Below are 6,455 nucleotides of genomic sequence, written 5' to 3' on the forward strand. Positions count from 1 at the left end.
ATACTGAAATCTCTGGAAAGACTTATATTTAGAAACGGAGGAAGTACATTTTTAACATTTTGCAGCATTGTTTTGAAGCTTCACTTTTCATCTCGAGAGGTGGAGTCACCTTGGCTCAGCAGATGGCGAGCAAGTTTCTTTGGTAAGGTCCAACTTTGGAAGCTCCAGGAAACACTATTTGGTTCTGTTTTTTTACAGGGGTAACACTATTTGTTACTTTGATCCAGCCAAGCGTATAACTTTAGGACTCTCTCTTTAAATAAAAGGACTCAACAGTCCAGTTCCAGCCGTCTCCATCTTTTGCCTTTGCACGTACAATTTTTGTAACATCTATCACATCTTGCTATATTATTTCGCTCCATTAATCATAGCCGGAAATGCAAAATCCAATAGCTTAATCAATTATAATGATGTGGATTAATGTGGAGGCTATAAATGGTCGAAAAAAGACCTTTTTTTCTTGTGACTGTTTTTTTCTTTTTTGGAGAAATCATATCACGTATGTGAGACAGGTAAGTAAGGGGCGTTATGATGGGACAAATAGAGAGGACTTCTTGAGAATAGAAAGACCTGCATTTTATTTATTCTTTTGATTGTTTTTTTATTTGAAGAAACCATGGCATGTACGTGAGTCATGTATGGAAGAGGCATTCTAGTGGGACAAATAGAGATGACTTATAGAGTTATTTCATCCAACGGTTGTAAATAACTAATGCGTAAATCAGATGGATAATTTTATTTGTTTTCTAGAATTAACGTGGAGCCTCGATTGGTGCCTCCAATTAGTAAATATAAGATGTTGGCACTTCTACTTTGACTATTCGTGCCCTGATTACAACACAAGACGACGTCGACCCACGATAGACCTGCGGAGAATACGAAGTCCAATTTCCTAACCCGCGCACACTGATAAAACATGAGACAATTTCTGAGGGATAGAAGTCTTGATTGGACCAAGCCCGCATAACAACCAATAGTTCAATACGGATGCACTGAGAGCTTAAGACCACTTGTTGTATGATATGGCCAATCATACTCCAGAGTGGGGACATCATAACAATAACATTCTCTCCTTAGATTCAAGATGTATTGATCGAAACATGCCTTACTCTAGTGAGGATTTGGAGCATAATTGGTTTGATGCCAAAAATTGGCATTCCAAATTTTGGCAACTTCCAAATATTGGTTAGAGATTGGTTCCTTGCCAATTTTCAGTGCCAATCTCACAAAAAGTTGCCAAATGTTGGCAACTTTTGATTTTGCCAAATTTTGGCTTGCCAAATATTTGTAGCAAACCAATTATGCTCTTGAGCTCCCCAGTAGACGGAGGGTCTGTACGATATGATGCCATTGTCTAGGGGTGTTCTTGATTATAGCATGGTAGTCCGAGTTGGAGGAATGATATTGGGCTTGAGAAGTGAGCAAGGAACGTGACATAACATTCCTATGATTCCTCTGCCCTGATCTTGCACCATTCTCGTATCCATCAATTAATTTCATAGATATTTACTATGGTTGTTTCTTCCATTCACTAAAGCAAATGAAGCTTTTCGCTCCTTGAGTCTGCAAACCAACTCGAGTTTTTTAGTCTCCTATCACTAGTGCAACACGAGACAATATAAAAAAGTATTGGCACTGAAGAGAAACCCTTCTGTATACAAACTCTTCACGTTCCTGATATTGATTGAGTCACGAGAATGAAGAAGCGTAGCACACCTTTTCTCTCAACTCAAGTTTGCATTCAATAAGTGCACCAAGTATTTTGTGTAGAAAGGAATGGAGGAGAATAAGAAGCGAGAAAGCAGCAGACTCAATGGATGAGAGTGAATATATTCTCTTTTACGTACATAATGAAATCCATTAGTTGACACCTCTTGTGAAAGCACAAAATAACTATGCCTTAGCCTTATTCTCTTTCTTAAATCCCAATCCACTCATCTTGAAAACGCTTATAGTTATCTCATTGGCCTTCATCGATAGGACAAACGCTCCAATATATACATTACAAAGCAACTACTCCCTCCATCCCAAAAGAAGTGACGTGGTTCACGTCACTTATTTTGGGACAGAGGGATGATACTTCTCCAATGTATCTATAATTTTTTATTGTTCCATGCTATTATATTATCCATCTTGGATGTTTTATATGCATTTATATACTATTTTATATGATTTTTGAGACTAACCTATTAACCTAGAGACTAGTGTCAGTTTCTGTTTTTTCCTTGTTTTTGAGTTTTACAGAAAAGGAATATCAAACAGAGTCCAATTGACGTGACAATTTTTGATGATTTTTTATGGACCAAAAGAAGCCCCCGAAGTGAAAGAGTTGGGCCAGAAGAGTCCCGAGCAGTCCACAAGGGTGGAGGGCGCACCCTACCGCCCTGGGGCGCGCCCCTGTGCCTGGTGGACTCATCGTGGGTCCCCCTAACTTGTTCTCGATGCCAAACCTCCTATAAATAACCAAACTTCCAGAAAGAAAGCGAGATCGGGAGTTCCGCCGCCGCAAGCCTCTGTAGCTACCAAAAACCAATCGGACCCTGTTCCGGCACCTTGCCGGAGGGGGGATCCATCACCGGTGGCCATCTTCATCATCCTGGCGCTCTCCATCACAAGGAGGGAGTAGTTCACCCTCAGGGCTGGGGGTATGTACCAGTAGCTATGTGTTTGATCTCTCTCTCTCTCTCTCTCTCTCTCTCTCTCTCTCTTGTTCTTGATATTGCACAATCTTGATGTATTGCGAGTTTTGCTATTGTAGTTGGATCTTATGATGTTTCTTCCCCTCTACTCTCTTGTAATGGATTGAGTTTTCCCTTTGAAGTTATCTTATCGGATTGAGTCTTTAAGGATTTGAGAACACTTGATGTATGTCTTGCATGTGCTTATCTGTGGTGACAATGGGATATCACGTGATCTACTAGATGTATGTTTTGGTGATCAACTTGCGGGTTCAGTGACCTTGTGAAATTATGCATAGGGGTTGGCACATGTTTTTGTCTTGACTCTCCGGTAGAAACTTTGGGGGCACTCTTTGAAGTTCTTTGTGTTGGTTGAATAGATGAATCTGAGATTGTGTGATGCATATCATATAATCATACCCACGGATACTTGAGGTGACATTGGAGTACTAGGTGACATTAGGGTTTTAGTTGATTTGTGTCTTAAGGTGTTCTTTTACTACGAACTCTAGGGCTAGCCCGATAGATTGATCGGAAAGAATAACTTTGAGGTGGTTTAGTACCCTACAATAATCTCTTTGTTTGTTCTCCGCTATTAGTGACTTTGGAGTGACTCTTTGTTGCACGTTGAGGGATAGTTATATGATCCAATTATGTTCTTATGGTTGAGAGAACTTGCACTAGTAAAAGTATGAACCCTAGGCCTTGTTTCCTACCATTGCAATACCGTTTACGCTCACTTTTATCGCTTGCTACCTTGCTGTTTTTATAATTTCAGATTACAAAAACCTATATCTACCATCCATATTGCACTTGTATCACCATCTCTTCGCTGAACTAGTGCACCTATATAATTTACCATTGTATTGGGTGTGTTGGGGACACAAGAGACTCTTTGTTATTTGGTTGCAGGGTTGTTTGAGAGAGACCATCTTCATCCTACGCCTCCCACAGATTGATAAACCTTATGTCATCCACTTGAGGGAAATTTGCTACTGTCCTACAAACCTCTGCACTTGGAGGCCCAACAACGTCTACAAGAAGAAGGTTGCGTAGTAGACATCAAGCTCTTTTCTGGCGCCTTTGCCGGGGAGGCTAATTAAGCGGCACTAACACCCCATCAACTAAGCTCTTTTCTGGCGCCATTGCTGGGGAGGTTAGTGCTTGAAGGTATATCTTTAGATCTTGCAATTGAATCTTTTAGTTTTTTGTTTTATCACTAGTTTAGTATATAAAATAAAATAAAAAATGGAATTGAGGATGCCTCATATGCTTCTTTTTTTAATATCTTTCGTGAAAACGATGGAAAGGAAAATTGTGCTCAAGTACTAGAAGAAGAATGCATTAAAATGTTTGGCACTAAATCTTTGAATGATGAGCATGATTGCAATGTTGTTAGTATGAATTCCTTGAATATCCATGATGCTAATGATATGCAAAGCCACAAGCTTGGGGATGCTATGTTTGATGAAGATTATATTTTTAGTCCCCCAAGTTTTGATGAGCAAATTTATTATGATGAAAGCATGCCTCATATTTATGATGATTATATTGATGAAAGTGGGTTTGGAAGAGTGTCAACTTTAGGAAGTAATGATCCCACTATTTTGGAGGATGTTGAATCTTATTGTGATGATTATGAAAGTGGATTTGGAGAGGTCATGACTTTATTTAGTGATGAATCCACTATTTCGGAAGAGGTTCAAATTGATTATGAGAACAAAGTAACTATATATGATGATTATTGTGATGATATGTATGCTATAAAGAATAATTATAACTATGAAACTTGTAATCTTGATTTTAATTTTCAATTGGATTATGCCTCACATGATAGTTATTTCATTGAGTTTGCTCCCAATACTATTCATGAGAAGAAATTCGCTTATGTGGAGAGTAATAAAATTTCTATGCTTGTGGCTCATGAAAATAATGATATATGTGATGGTTATATTGTTGAATTCATTCATGATGCTACTGAAAATTATTATGAGCGAGGAATATATGCTTGTAGGAATTGCAATAATATCAAGTTTCCTCTCTATGTGCTTAAAGTTTTGAAGGTATACTTGTTTTGCCTTCCTATGCTAGTTGACTATTGTTCCCATAAGTTGTTTGCTCACAAAATCCCGATGCATAGGAAGTGGGTTAGACTTAAATGTGCTAGTCATATGCTTCATGAAGCTCCCGTTATGTTTCAATTCTTATCTTTTATGTGAGCATCATTGTCTTCATCATGCCTAGCTAGAAAGGCATTAAAGAAAAGCGTTTGTTGGGAGATAACCCAATATTTACCCCTACTGTTTTTGTGTGTCCACATGATTAAGCTACTGTAGTAATCATGTTTTATAGCTTTTTTTCAATAAAGTGCCAAGTAGAACCTTTGGGAAGACTTGGGTGAAAGTTAATGTCATCTTGCTGTAAAAAACAGAAACTTTGCGCTCACGAGATTAGCTGTCAGTTTTTACAGAAGAGCGATTTTGAGTTGATTCCTTTTGCAGACGATTAGTAGACAAATTCATCACGTCCAAAAGTTTATTTCAGAATTTTTGGAGTTACAGAAGTATTAAAGAGTTACAGATTACTATAGACTATTCTGTTTTTGACAGATTCTGTTTTCTATGTGTTGTTTGCTTATTTTGATGAATCTATGAGTAGTATCGGAGGGTATGAACCATAGAGAAGTTGGAATACAATATATATATAACACCAATATGAATTTAGAATGAGTTCACAACAGTACCTAAGTGGTGATTTATTTTCTTATACTAACGGAGCTTACGAGTTTTCTGTTGAGTTTTGCGTTGTGAAGTTTTCATGTTTTGGGTAAAGATTCGATGGACTATGGAATAAGGAGTAGAAAGAGCCTAATCTTGGGGATTCCCAAGGCACCCCAAGGTAATATTGAAGGACAACCAAGAGCCTAAGCTTGGGGATGCCCCGGATGGCATCCCCTCTTCCGTCTTCATTCATCGGTAACCTTACTTGGAGCTATATTTTTATTCACCACATGATATGTGTTTCGCTTGGAGCATCATTTCATTTTATTTTGTTTTGCTTGCTGTTTGAATAAAATACCAAGGTCTAAAATTCTTAAATTTTAGAGAGTCTTCACATAGTTACATAATTATCCGACTACTCATTGATCTTCACTTATATTTTTTGGAGTAGTTTGTCATTTGCTCTAGTGCTTCACTTATATCTTTTTAGAGCATGATGGTAGTTTTATTTTGAAGAAATTGATGAACTCTCATGCTTAACTTATATTATTTTGAGAGTCTTTTAGAAAAGTATGGTAATTTGCTTTGGTTATGAATTTAGTCCTAATATGATGGGCATCCAAGAGAGATATAATAAAAACTTTCATATAAAGTGCATTGAATACTATAAGAAGTTTGATTCTGATGATTGTTTTGAGATATGAGGATGGTGATATTAGAGTCATGCTAGTGGAGTAGTTGTGAATTTGAGACATACTTGTGTTAAAGTTTGTGATTCCCGTAGCATGCACATATGGCGAACCATTATGTGATGAAGTTGGAACATGATTTATTTATTGATTGTCTTCCTTATGTGTGGAGGTCGGGATCGCGCGATGGTTAACTCCTACCAACTCTTCCCCTAGGAGCATGTGCGTAGTGCTTGGTTTTGATAACTTGTAGATTTTTGCAATAAATATGTGAGTTCTTTATGACTAATGTTGAGTCCATGTATTATACGCACTCTCACCCTTTCACCATTGCTAGCCTCTCTAGTATTGCGCAACTTTCGCCGGTA

Source organism: Triticum aestivum, chromosome 4B (assembly GCF_018294505.1).
Source record: "Triticum aestivum cultivar Chinese Spring chromosome 4B, IWGSC CS RefSeq v2.1, whole genome shotgun sequence".
NCBI lineage: Eukaryota > Viridiplantae > Streptophyta > Magnoliopsida > Poales > Poaceae > Triticum > Triticum aestivum.